This window comes from Nicotiana tabacum, chromosome 22 (assembly GCF_000715075.1).
Source record: "Nicotiana tabacum cultivar K326 chromosome 22, ASM71507v2, whole genome shotgun sequence".
NCBI classification, from domain to species: Eukaryota; Viridiplantae; Streptophyta; class Magnoliopsida; order Solanales; family Solanaceae; genus Nicotiana; species Nicotiana tabacum.
In genome coordinates, this window is record NC_134101.1 from 12,705,740 (window position 1) to 12,720,300 (window position 14,561).

Here is a 14,561-nt window from a genome sequence, read left to right on the forward strand (position 1 = left end):
TTCTCATAACAAACTCACGTGCTCACATTATTGGATATGCCTCACGTTGCACTCCTGTAGGAAAGTTTTCAGCAATTTTATTTTTTCTTTTCCTTGTTTTTAAACACAAATATTCACTGTGCACTCTTAATTCTTTTTGTCTTCATGCATATTTCACATAGGCACAATAGGCCCACACGTTTTCTATCTCTAAAAAACACTCACATATAAACACTCACCCATGACACACTTGACAGATACACGGACAGAGGCAAAAAAGAAAATCCCTTCCTTCTTAGTTTTAGCCATAGCTCACCCCCATTTTCCTCCATGGAAGCCCCCCAAAACCTTCTCCAAAAGCACAATTAAAACACCTTCAAAACAGTTCCGTTTAGCATAAAAAAAAATCAACCAAAACTCCAACTGAAAACCAGTCCAAAATCACCTGAAATCCAGCCCTAAAACACTTCAAATCAGCTCCAAAATCTCATCCAAAACCAACCAAAAACGCAGCAGTCTTTCCCCGGGGAAATTTCACTCATCCCCGTCATTTTAACTTCCAAAAACCAGCCGAGAAAAGCAGCGAAAATCAGCTGCAAACCAGTCCAAAGAAGCTCCAAATTTAGCTGAAAAATAGCTCGAAAACAGCCCTCTTTCCTCACAAAACAATAATATTTTGGTCGGGTTCAAGTCGAATTTTCCGACTAGCTTTTCCCGGCGAGTTTCGAGGTTCCGACGTGGTCTTTTGTTAGCGGGTCTGCTCGTTGTTAGCTTCTTCAGCATTCCTTTCTTTGTATACTTTGAAAGCTAATGAGAGGTCCGTTTTCTTTCACATATTTTTAGCTATTTAGTACTTAGATTTCGTTGATATATGAATACCTTTTTAGATCTAGTTATTTGCTTCATGTTTGTTGATTCGATACTTTGAGGCATGATTTGAATTAATTATATGAATTTTTGAATCATGTTTCAATTTGATTAAGTGCATTGGAGTTATAAGAATAATCTGTCATAGTTTGGTTTTCTAACAATTGGTTATGGGTCGAAGTTAACTCATTAAATTGTTGGGCCATATGGTTTAAATGTCACACAAACAAGGTTGGGCCGTAGGGTGTTGAGTTACGTTGCTTCGAATTTGTCCGCTGGCTGTGGCGTGATCCTGAAGCGGAGATGAGATTTTGGCCCAATGAGTTTAGTTTGCCGGCCCAATAATTCTACTATTTTCACAATAGATAAATGCCTCGTAACTTCAAAACCACAAATACTTTAATAGTTCATCTCGATAATAATTTATAGTGACCAATTAGTATACTTCATCCACAAATGACTTCCATAGACTTTTGGCCTCACAATAATCTCAAAGTTTAGGAAGAACAATAAACATTGTAGTTTGCTTTAGGCGTGTAATTAAATCATCACGGCTATGGGTACGATTTTCATGGCATAGTCGTGATACCTAATCCCCAATTCGGGTGCGCATTTCATGTGACCCGACCATAACTTCAAATAATAATAAAAATGAACATGTTGTAAATCGCGGGTGCGTTTCACGTGGCGCGATTTGCAATATGTACCAAAACGACAAGTGTACGACATTGTAACTTGTTCCAGCAATAATTCCATAAGCATTAAAAGGCGATTAAATTAATTGAAAGCGGTTAGAAGTTAAAAATGCACAATAGGTTTCAAATATGTATTAAATTAGACAATTAGGCCAATTATTACAGTTGAGCCGCCGTGCTAAAACCACGGAACTCGGGAGTGCCTCACACCTTCTCCCGGGTTAACAGAATTCCTTACTCGATCTTCTGTGTTCGTAGACCATAAATAGAGTCAATTTCCTCGATTTGGGATTTAAAATACACCGGTGACTTGGGATACCATAAATTATTACAAGTGGCGACTCTGAATCAATAAATAATCCCATTTAGATTAATGTCACTTAAAATTAAAAAACTCCCATATCCCCTCGGGAAAAAGGAGGTGTGACACACCTTAGCCAAACTTAACGGAAGATGGGTATATTTGAACCAATAGTATAACGACTACTGGTATATTTAGACCCAAAATATAACGAAGGGTATATTTAAACCTTTTCTCATAGTACATGGGTATATTTGGCCCTTTGCCGTTAAACAAATTAAGAAAAAAAGATGGATTGAACCCAGTGCTGCAAACTAAATGGAGTCCGTAAAAATGGGGCAATAGATGAAGAAGGAAAATTTAGAGGGTTAATGATCTCTGTCTTAAATATATGGACTTCTGAATTTGCTTGCTTTACATTTTTGTCATTTTTTTTGCTTTTTTCCCTAAATGTTTCCTTTAAAAACTTAATACTCCTGTGAAAGTCCAAAAGTCACGACTAATTAAAACCAACGTTTCAGCCGCTCCCCTCAATATGGATAACCGAAAAGCCTAATTACTTCTATGCAACGCTTCATAATTCACGAGGAAATCCACGGGGTATGAAATTTCAAGTTTGATTGTGTCAATTGTCGGAGCAAATCTTAACAGTGTAACGAACAATGAGTCCAAGCAGATATTCCGGTGACGAAGCTTCTCACCTTCTCCTTTTCATCTTATTTTCGTATTAACTTTTGAGATTAATTAGGGTTCTTTAGCCAATGTTGCATATTGGTTGAAAGTCGTGCACGATAGTTTGCTTTTTATTACATCTTGTGTTGCTAAAGTTTGCAGATATTTTAAATTAATTATTAGAAGTAGAGTTTCCTACAAAATTATCATGGATGCTCGTAGAAACCTTAGGATTTTTTTCCATGGGTTTTAATTGTTGACTATAAAATTTTTGTGTATGATAAATAAGGGGAGTTAGGTTATTCACAAATTCTTTAATTGTATATGGATTTTCATTAAAATCTGTGAATACGTTCATTTTTACTATATGGTTCTCCAATTGATGTTTGGATAATAATGAATTTTTTTCACAATTTTCTGTATATTCTGCTCGATATCTGCTTCTTTTTTATGTTTTTGGGTAACTCTATCTGCTTATTGTTTGAGAACAACTAAAATCGTTGTTGTAGATTTTTTCTGATGCAGAAGAAAATACAAAATGAGGAGATGCAAAGAAATGGGACTGAATGATACAATCACTCCCTTCCGTTAAATTTAACATTCAGGTATTCTTTTTGAAGCTTTTACCCCCTCATCTTGAGTAACTACTCGATTACTTCCCCTATTCCATACAACCATGTTCCTTTTTCCATTAAATTCCACCGCTTCATTGATTTATTTTCTTATTTTTATTACTGTAGGTCTAACATAAATATAATAGATGGCAAAGGAATTCTTGAAGAGCTCCAAAGGTCACAAGCATACTCACAATAACTCGCCAGTGCCAAAAATTCAAAGGAAGAGCGTTGACGAGTGAGTTTCGGTTCTCATAACGGTTAAAATAATGTCAAGAATTAGGTTCATTTCTATATTAGTCCGAAGGATTAAAATACCCCAAGAATAATTTAGGCACAAGCAAAAAATTCAACAAAGATTATATAGAAGAAATTTATTAAACTAGGGAGAGAACGTGGTAAGAGACTTTTTCACAACTCATAAACTCTTGAATCTCTCTACAAGAAAAATACCCCTATTTATAATACTATAAAACCAAAAACCTATTCCAACATAAAATTGGTAAACAAAACCTAACTAGACATGAATTAAACAAACTACCAAATATCAAATCCTAAACAACTTAGGAATACTAATTAATCTTGATTTAGTTTCCAACAACCTCCCTTAAATCAAGAGCTTCAAATTTGATCATGCCCAACATCTTCTTCAACTTGATAAATAACTCCAATTTTAGTGGCTTTGTGAAAACATCAGCAACTTGCTCTCCGGTCTTGCAATACTCAATAACCATCTCCTTGTCTTGAACCAAGTCATGAATAAAGTAAAATTTGATATCAATGTGTTTGCTACGCCCATGAAAAACTGGATTCTTTGTTAACTCAATTGCAGATTTGCTATCACAAAAAATTATTGTAGGATTGTCTTGCTTGTGTTGAAGAAATCCAAGCATTCTTCTTAACCACAATGCTTGTGTAGCACTACTTATTGCAGCCATGTATTCTGCTTCAGCTATTGATAAAGCAACAACTTGTTGCTTTTTGGAAGACCAAGAAAATACACCAGAACCCAAATAAAATGCATAGCCAGAAGTACTTTTTCTTTGTATTGTATCACCAGCCCAATCACTGTCTGTAAATCCCACAAGACTACCATCATTAGTTTTTGAATAAAATATACCATCAGTCTGCCTACCTTGAATATATCTCAAAATTCTCTTTGCTGCTTGCAAGTGGGATTGTCGTGGAGTCTCCATAAATCTGCTAATTAATCCAACTCCATAAGTAATATCAGGCCTTGTAGAAGTCAAGTACCTTAGACTCCCTACCAATTTTCTAAAATATGTAGCATCAACAAAGTCACCAGTCCCATCTCTAACCAACTTCAATTTTTCTTCAACAGGGGTCAAAATTGGTTTGGCTTTATCCATATTAAATCTCTTTAGAATATCACCGGTATCACGACCCAAAATCCACTAAAGGTCGCGATGGCGCCTAACACCACTGTCAGGCAAGCCAACAGTGGATGATTAACTAAATTACTCATTTTAGTATTTTTGAAATCAGAATTTCATCAATTAAGTAGTAAGAAATAGAATTTTACATGGTAACTGATAATATGTTCACGACTACAACAATGAACCACCCATAAGCACCCCCAAAATCCGGTGTCACAAGTACATGAGAATCAACTAGGAAATATAATATAATTCAACATCTGTCTGGAATACCAATTAGACAGGAGAGTATAGATAACTCTGATAAAGACTCTACAGGCTGCGAATCGTAACATAAAATGTAGCTCATGGTAAGTCCCCGCAACATCCGCGTCTCTACGCCCAAAAGACCGTCAGACATATATGTACCTGCACAAAAATATAGAGCAAGTGTAGCATGAGTACATAAATCAATGCGTACCCAGTAAGTATCTAGCCTAACCCCAGAGAAGTAGTGACGAGAGGTCGACATCGATGCTTACTAGTGGTCCAATAAGGCAAATACAGTAAGAAGTAAAACAAATATGGGGCAAAATAAATACGCGAATTAAACAAATATAAATATGTGGTACAATATTCCTCTCAACAATAAACTCAACTCTCGATTAACAGTCACCTCCTCCCCCGGAGTACATATATATATATATATATATATATATATATATATATATATATGGGTCGCCATAATTTAAATAAGGAAAACTCCTAGATACACTTGCCCTTTGTACAATTAATACGCACGATTCCATAAAAGGATTTTTCAGAAATGCCGAGGCGTACAGCCCGATCCCATCATAATCTGGTATATAACCATAGATACATCTATTATATATAATGTCGAGGCGAACGGCCTATTCCCATGAGAGTGTGGTACATAATCCTGCCGAGGTGACCGACCTGATCCCATAAAGTGTTTGCACTGCCGAGGGTCGAACGACACGAACCATAGATGTATCTATCTTGCCGAGGCGAACGGCCCGATCCCATTAGAATAAGAAAGCTTTGATGGTATACTCTAATACTCATAATAAATTAATTTATAACAATCCCCAACTCCGTTCGAAAAGTCAATAAAGTCGACCCTTGGGCCCACGTGGCCGGATTTCAAATATTTTTTAAAATAAATATTACCCATAACTCATATGGTCTATATCCAGAAAATCATCCAATTTCATCCATAAATGACCCTCAAATCAAGGATTTACCATTTCTCAACTTTGTGGCTCAAAATTCCAATTTCTACAATTCAAATACGGATAAAAATAATAACCAATGGAAATAATGATGTAGAAACATCAAAATAAAGGTCAGATATTTACCCCCTTGTTGATACGAGAACAACGCCGCGAAAATCACCTCAAACGAAGCTCTAGAACTCAAGATATGCCCAAAATACCAAAATAACACGGTCTGATTTTTATATACTCAGGGATTTTCACTTTTCCGACAAAACATCCGCACCTGCGCATTTTCAGCTGTAATTTCCGCTTTTGCGGATTAATTTTCGCACATGCGGGGTCGCAGATGTGGACCCAACTTCGCATCTGCGAAGCACCGGCACCAGCTCATTCTCTGACACTAAAATGAGCATAACTTCCTCATACGATGTCCAAATTCGACGATTCATTTTGCTATGGCTCCGTAATTACGATACGGATCTAATACTTCAATCAAAACAGAAATTGGATCTCATTTGATTAATGTGGTACCATTTATGCTTGAAGAAACGAAGTCGAAACATCAACAACGAGCGCAACACAACCCAAACCTATTCGAAACTCATCCGAGCCTCTCGGGACCACGTCCGAACATACCAATAAGTCCCAAAATATAATGTGGACCTGCTCGAGGCCTCAAATCACATCAAACAATATCAAAATTACGAATCGCACCTCAAATCGAACTTAATGAACTTATGAACTTTCAACTTCTATAACTCGCGCCGAAACATATCAAATCAATCCGGAACAACTTCAAATATTGCACACAAGTCCCAAATGACATCACAGACCTATTTCAACTTTCAGAATCGAGATCCGACCCCGATATAAAAAAGTCCACTCCCGGTCAAACTTTCCATAAACCTTCAAATTTTTAACTTTTGCCAAATGACCTCGAAATGACCTACAGACCTCCAAATCCATATCCGGACGCGCTCCTAAGATCAGAATCACCATATGGAGCTATTCCCAGGTTCGGAATTCCAAATGGACATTGATAACATTAAAATACACTTCAACCCAAATTTATAAAAATTCTTCCAAAATGCCAACTTCCCACAATAAGCGCCTTAATGCTCCTGGGTCATCCAAAACCCGATCCGGATATACGCCCAAGTCCACAATCATCATACGAACCTATTAGAACCTTCAAATCCTGATTCCAAGGTCGTTTACTCAAAAATCCAACCTTAGTCAATTCTTCCAACTTAAGGCTTCCAAAATGAGGATTTTCTTTCCAAATCAACTCCGAACTTTTCGAAATTAAATTCCGACCACACGCAACTCATAATAACTAAAGTGAAGCTTCTTAAGGACTCAAACCACTGAATGACGTGCTAGGGCTCAAAACGACCGGTCGGGTCGTTACAACCGACATATTTTTCTGAGAGATAAATATTCTATTATCTAATTGAGATACCTCAATGCCAAGAAAATAAGACATTAAACCCAAATCAGTCATCTCAAACTGGCTAATCATTGCCTCTCTAAACTCAAAAATTAATTTAGGATTATTGCCAGTAAAAATTAAATCATCCACATATAAGCACACAATGAGAATATCTTCGTCGGGCTTAAATTTGATATATAAAGTATGCTCATATGGACATCTTTGAAATCCATGTCCAATAAAATAAGAATCAATACGAGTGTACCAAGCTCTAGGTGCTTGTTTCAATCCATATAATGCCTTTATCAGCCTATAAACTTTATTTTCTTGACCCCTTTTGACATAACCAGCAGGCTGGTCAACATACACTTCTTCTTCAAGTACACCATTTAAGAAAGAAGATTTCACATCCATTTGAAATTTTTTCAGCAATTATTGGCAACAAGAAAAATTTTCATACGAATAGTATCAAGTCTAGCAACAGATGCAAATACTTTAAAGTAATCAATACCTGCCTTCTGCTTGTATCCTTTAACAACTAATCTTGCCTTAAAGCGATCCACTTCTCTAGTTGGTTTGAACTTGGTCTTGTATACCCACTTGACTCCAATTGGTCTTTTTGAGAGTAGTAACGTAGTCAATTCCCATGTATTATTTTTCTCAATAGCATGAATTTCTTCATTCATTGCATGAACCTATCAATCATCTTTAACAACTTTCTCAAAAGTAGCTGGATCATAATCTGCAAATAAGGCAAAATTTACAATATCTTCATCGGATAAATCATTATCATCGCCAACAACATAATCTTGCAAACGAGATGGTAATTGGTGTTGTCTTTGCGGGTGACTGGACATCTCTGCTTGAACAGGATCTACCGCACGTTCCTCTTGATGTCTGTTAGAACTTCCTTCCTCTATGATTGGAATTATTGGTTGAGACCTAGATGGTTCAGAATCCTTCTTTGACCAATGCCAAGAACTCTGCTCATCAAAAGTAACATCTCTGCTAATAATCACTTTTTCTGTATCTGGATTAAACAACTTGTAACCCTTTGTCTCATGACTATAACCAATAAAAATATACTTTTCAGCTTTATCATCCAATTTCTTTCTTAAAGCATCAGGAACATGAGCATAAACAAGAAAACCAAATGCTTTTAGATAAGAAATATTTGGTTTCTTACCTGTCCAGATCTCTTGTGGAGTTTTTTCAAGATTAGACCGTGTAAGACACCTATTTAATACATAAATTGCACAGGAAACAACATTTTCCCAAAGACCTTTTGGAATATTTTTGGAATGCATCATAAATCTCACCATGTCCATCACTGTTCTATTTTTTCTCTCAGCCACACCATTTTGCTGAGGTGTATATCTAGATGTCAATTGATGCTTAATACCATACTTCTTCAAATAATCATCACAAACAAGAAATTCAGTGCCCATACCAGTCCTCAATATTTTAATAAAATACCCACTTTGCTTCTCCACATAAACTTTGAAGCTCTTAAAAATATCACATGGATCAAATTTATTTTTCAGAAAATACACCCAAGTCTTTCGGCTGAAATCATCAATGAAAGTAATAAAATACTTACTACCACAATTAGAAGAAACTTCAACTGAGCATAAATCTGAATGAATTAACTGCAATGGTGCATTAGCTCTCCAAGCCTTGCATTTCTGAAAAGATTCTCTGTATTTCTTTCCCAAAATACACGACTCACAATTCTTGTCAGGAAAATCAATAGAAGGCAAACCATTAATCAAATTATTTCTTGCAAGAAATTTCAAACTCCCAAAATTCAAATGCCCAAGACATAGATGCCACAACCCAAGTATCATCACAGTTTATAGAAATAAAGCAAGGTAAATCATCACCATTGAGATAAAGAGGCCACAAACGACTACTGTTCATGTTAAACTTTGCAATTAGTCCAAATTTATCATCATTGATTGTGCCAATCCTATAGTTAAAACGCAAATCATACCCCTCTTCTGATAGTTTCTCCAAGCTCAATAAATTATGATGAATACTCGGCACATAAAACACATCTGATATAAAATTAGAAGAACCATCTTTCACAATAATGCGAATTTTTTCCATTCCAACAGCAGACACCCATGCGTTATTTCCAAGTCTTACTGTACCTCTTAATGTTTCATCTAGATCAGTGAATAATTTTTTATTTCCACTCATATGATTGTTGCAGCCCAAATCAATAAAGCATTCATTCCCTTTAGTTTCTTCAACCCCAGAACTAGAAAACAATAAAGTCTCTTGTTTATCTCTATTATTTTCAGCCATCTTAGCATGTACTTCTTTATTACCATATTTATTAGACCAACATTCGCTTTCATAATGTCCAAATTTATCACAATTATAGCACTGAATCTTAGATTTATCACGTCTTTGAAAATTTTGATAACTGTCACGACCCAAAATCCCACCACAGGCGTCGTGATGGCACTTAGTCTCTAAGACTAAATAAGCCGATTACAATTACAATTCAAGCCATATTTTTAAAATAGAAACTAACAACGGAAATAGTTACAAACAACCTCCCAAGACCGGTAATACTGAGTCACGAACTCTAACTGAATACATGAAATGATCTCAAGGATCGAATACTCAATACTGTTTGATTAATAATTAACAATACAATAAAATGGAAAGACTTCAAGGGACTGCGACGACCAAGTAACTCTACCTTGAATCCTTGCGATCACACTCTAACTCTGTCCGAGTCCGATAGCTCTAATACCTGGCTCTGCACAAAAATGTGCAGAAGTATAGTATGAGTACACCACGGTCAGTATCCAGTAATTATCAAGCCTAACCTCAGTGGAGTAGTGACGAGGTACAGTCAAGACACTCATTAGTCTAATAACCTGTGCAATATAGTATACAAAAATAATAGGAAATAAATAACAATGATGGCAACAATATTCAACCAGTGATATACACAGTAGGGCAACAAGAACACCATAAATATTGCTCAACAAATAATGAATACAAGTACAACCAATTAATCAAGTCCTTCAAATATAAATCTTTTGCCTATTTTTTTTTTCAAATAATAATCTTCAGTATATAATACTCTCCAGTAAATATATTTCGAATATACTCCCTTCAAATAAATATCTTTCAAATATAATTCTTTCAAATAACTCTCTTTCAAATATAATTCTTTCAAATAAATATCTTTCGAATAAAAGTCACCATGTGACACCTCATTTCAAAATCATAAAAATACTGGTCTCAACCCACTTTCATATTTTCACGGCACCTCGTGCCAATTTCTCTATCACAACCGCACGGACAACTCACGTGCCAATATCATCATCATTTACTCACGGCACCTCGTGCCCACATTTCATATCACAACTGCACGGACAACTCACGTGCCAATATCATTATTATTTACTCACGACACCTCGTGCCCATATTTCATTTCATAATCTGCCTGGCAATAGCCACATGCTCTCAATTTCAATATAGATCAGACTATTATCAATTTACCAATAACAAGACAAATTGCACAAGATATAAAAATAAACACAAGAAAAATAACAACATCTGTTTGAACTTAGTTCATTAATTATTTGCAGATGAAAAACTCCATAATATAATTATTTTCAGGAAATATCAAACCAACAAACTCCCGGAATTTACATAAATATTCAAGTAAAAATCACATCAAATTGTCATATAAAAATAAATTCAACAAATAAGGATTGAGGCATGGCAAATTGATGATTTAATAAATGCCAACAATTATCCAACACAACAATGCCTAAGACTTTAACCTAATAAAATTTGCACATATAAGCCCGAGTACGTACTCGTCACCCCGCGTACACGGCTTTTCACATTTCACAAATGGCACACAAGACTCGATGCCTAAGGGATAATTCCCCCACTCAAGGTTAGACAAGATACTTACCTTTTTGAAGTTATGCTGATATTCCAAAATTACCTTCTTGCTTGAATTGACCTCCGGACAGCTCAAATCTATCCAAACTAATTGTATAACTTCAATAAAATTCATCGAAAATAATTCCGGATAATAAAATGGCAACTTAAAATTTCACATTAAAAAGTCAACGCAGGGCCCGACTCTCGGAACCCGACAGAATTTTTACGAAATCCAAACACCCATTCCGATACTAGTTTAACCATACCAAATTTACCAAATTTCGATAACGAATCCACCTCCAAATCTTAAATTTTTATTTTATAAAATTTCTACAATTTTCCCCAAATTTTCATCTCAAAATACTAATTAAATGATAAAAATAATGATATATTCATGTATATTAACCAAATCCGAGTTAGAATTACTTATCCCGACGATTTTCTTAAAATTCCCACGAACAATCGCCACAAACCGAGCTCCCAAAGTCCAAAAATGAAAAATGAGATGAAACCCTCGTTCATATAGTAAAAAATCTGATCCCCATTGTGCTGACAACACATTTTCTTATGCGGTCGCACATCCCAGGTGCTGCGGTCACACTCCAAATTGTGCGGCCGTACTTCTGCAACTTTGCACTACCAGGCTTCAGTATATTGACCATAACTTTCTCTACAAATGTCCAAATGATGATTGGTTTACCTTTCTAGAAACTAGATTCGAAGAGCTATGATTTTGTTTTAGAATCATCTCCAAATTCCTTGTAGAGTAAACGATATAAGCCTCCGAAGTCGGACCAGCGAACCAGCGAAATCACCTTTCTGCGGCCGCGAGAAGAATTCTGCGGACCGCACAATTACCACTGCCTAATTTAGCTACGGGCTTCCAAATGATTTTCCGGATACGCTCCTAAGTCCAAAATCACCATACGGAGCTATTGGAATCATCAAAACTCTATTCCGGGGTTGTTTTCTCAAAAGTCAACTCTCCGGTTAACTCTTTTCTTTTAAGCTTCTTAAATAAGAATTGTTCTTTCTATTTAATCCTGAATTATCCGAAAACCAAACTCGACCACACACGCAAGTCATAATACACATCACAAAGATGCTCATCATCTTAAGTCGCTGAACGAGACGCTAATTATTAGAACGACAAGTCGGGTCGTTACATTCTCCCCCCTTAAACATACATTCGTCCTCGAACGTGCCAAGAATTATTCCGAGGACATTAAATTATTGAGTGTATTCTTACACACATACTCGTAGGTGATTCTACGTCACCGCAAATTTAACATGGGTTTGACAACACCATCTCAGTTGAGATTATTTCCTTTTATCCATATTTATACACTTTTAAAACCAATTTCTTAAAAGTTAACTCCCCGATCAAACTTCCAAACTTAAATTTTTATTTTATCCATTTCAAGGCTAATTTAGCTATGGGCTTCCAAATGATTATTTGGATATGCTTCTAAGTCCAAAATCACTATACGGAGCTATTGGAATCATCCAAACTCTATTCCGGGGTCGTTTTCTCAATAGTCAACTCTCCGGTCAACTCTTTTCTTTTAAGCTTCTTAAATAAGAATTGTTCTTTCTATTTAATCCTGAATTATCCAAAAACCAAACTTGACCATACACGCAAGTCATAATATACATCGCAAAGTTGCTCGTGACCTTAAGTCGCTGAAGGAGATGCTAATTATTAGAACGACAAGTCGGGTCGTTACATTTTCCTCCTCTTAAACGTACGTTCGTCCTCGAACGTGCCCAGAATTATTCCGAGGACATTAAATTACTGAGTGTATTCTTACACACATACTCGTAGATGATTCTACGTCACCGCAAATTTAACATGGGTTTGACAACACTATCTCAGTTGAGATTATTTCCTTTTATCCATATTTATACACTTTTAATACCAATTTCTTACACTCCAAACATTTTCAAAAGGCCTCATTTTCACATCAACGCACGATATTAGTTTCAACTGTCTGTAGCAACTCGTGCCTACGCACACGTCATACGTATGCCCATAACCACACCTCTGGTCATAATAGTTGTTCATAATTAATTCCAGCATCCTCATTTAACCTCATATTAATCAAACCCTCTTTCAAAGTTTCGCAATACTGATAGCAATTTTCCCGAATTAACGAGTCACATTTAACGCCACATGGGCACTCACATCCTGGGGCTAAAACTTCAATATTTACAACACAATTATGGCTAAATATGCATATAAATACATAAAAGAATTATCAAATAATCCTAACAGGCATGACTCCCTATCGGTACTATAGTACAATTTAAATTTCACAAATGGAGAATTTACACTCATAATTTTTTCACCACAAGGACCTCTTCCTTATATAACTTCCACCGCGGCTTATAGCCCAATTTAAATATTTCACATCATATAAAAATGCGAGGATCTCATCCTCAACTCCGAGTCACAAGTATTTTGCACATTGTGCCAACTGAAAATTTTCCATTTCCTTTCTTTCTTTCTTTCTTTCTTTCTTTTAATAAATTCCGTAAATAAGTTTCACAACACATAATGAAACCACATTCCAATAGGACATATAATTCATAAAATTGAAATAAATTATTCTGAATTCGCATCAAAACCCACTGTAGTGAGTAATAAAAAGTCACTTTTGGACTTATAGTCCTCAATGGTGTACAAAAATAAAAATGATAGACACGGGCTAACATCATCAAACCTCCCAACCGGGATAAACATATAAGTGGGTCACAAAATTACGAAGTTCACCCATAAGCGGAGCATAATATGAGGACTCGCCTCAATATTCAGAACCGAATCAATTAAGGAAAAATATCCTTTTATAACAAATAAGGATCATACCTGTAACGACACCATTTGGTGTAGTGGTCTCAGCCATACTATAGCAAATATATCAACGGGCTGGGCCTCTCCCTCTAGGGCACCCTCTACCTGCCTGTCCTTCACCCCTAACTGGTTGTACACGCGGGGTAGTAACTGCATTGGGGCCCATAGCTTGAGTGTTCTGATAAAATCCACCCCTCCCAAGTCTGAGACAATATCTCATGATGTGCCTAGTATCACCACACTCATAACAACCCCTCTGAGGTCGCGCCTTCTCGTACTGAGTCTGTGCCGAATAACTAAAATAACCACTGTAAGAATTTCGTGTCGGTGGTGTACTATAAGAACTTACTGGAGCACTCCGAGTAATCTGATGTGCGGACTGAGCTGGCCAACTGTTCGAGCGTCCGCCATAATGGGTCATAGCTGAAGAGTAAAATCCACTGAACCCTCTAGAGCTTCGAGACCTTTTGGCCTCCTTAGACTCCTTTTTCTCACCTAGAACACCCTCAATCCTCCTCGCAATCTCCACTACTTGCTGAAATGGAGTATCAGTTTGCAACTCTCGAGCCATGTATATTTTAAGATCATAATCGAGCCCCTCAATGAATCTGCGTA

At 36.3% G+C, this 14,561-nt stretch overlaps 1 long non-coding RNA gene across 2 annotated transcripts in view; it reads left to right on the forward strand.

The window, feature by feature from the left end:
* Positions 1-214: 214 nt before the first annotated feature.
* Positions 215-14,561, forward strand: part of LOC107829770 (uncharacterized) — a 30,182-nt gene continuing 15,835 nt past the window's right edge. Inside the window, exons 1-3 of one of the 2 annotated variants that reach the window (XR_012704838.1) lie at positions 215-796; positions 3,024-3,119; positions 3,255-3,366. This is a non-coding gene — a long non-coding RNA (uncharacterized LOC107829770). The remainder of the gene's footprint in view (positions 797-3,023; positions 3,120-3,254; positions 3,367-14,561) is intronic. The other variant, XR_012704839.1, reaches the window with a different exon arrangement.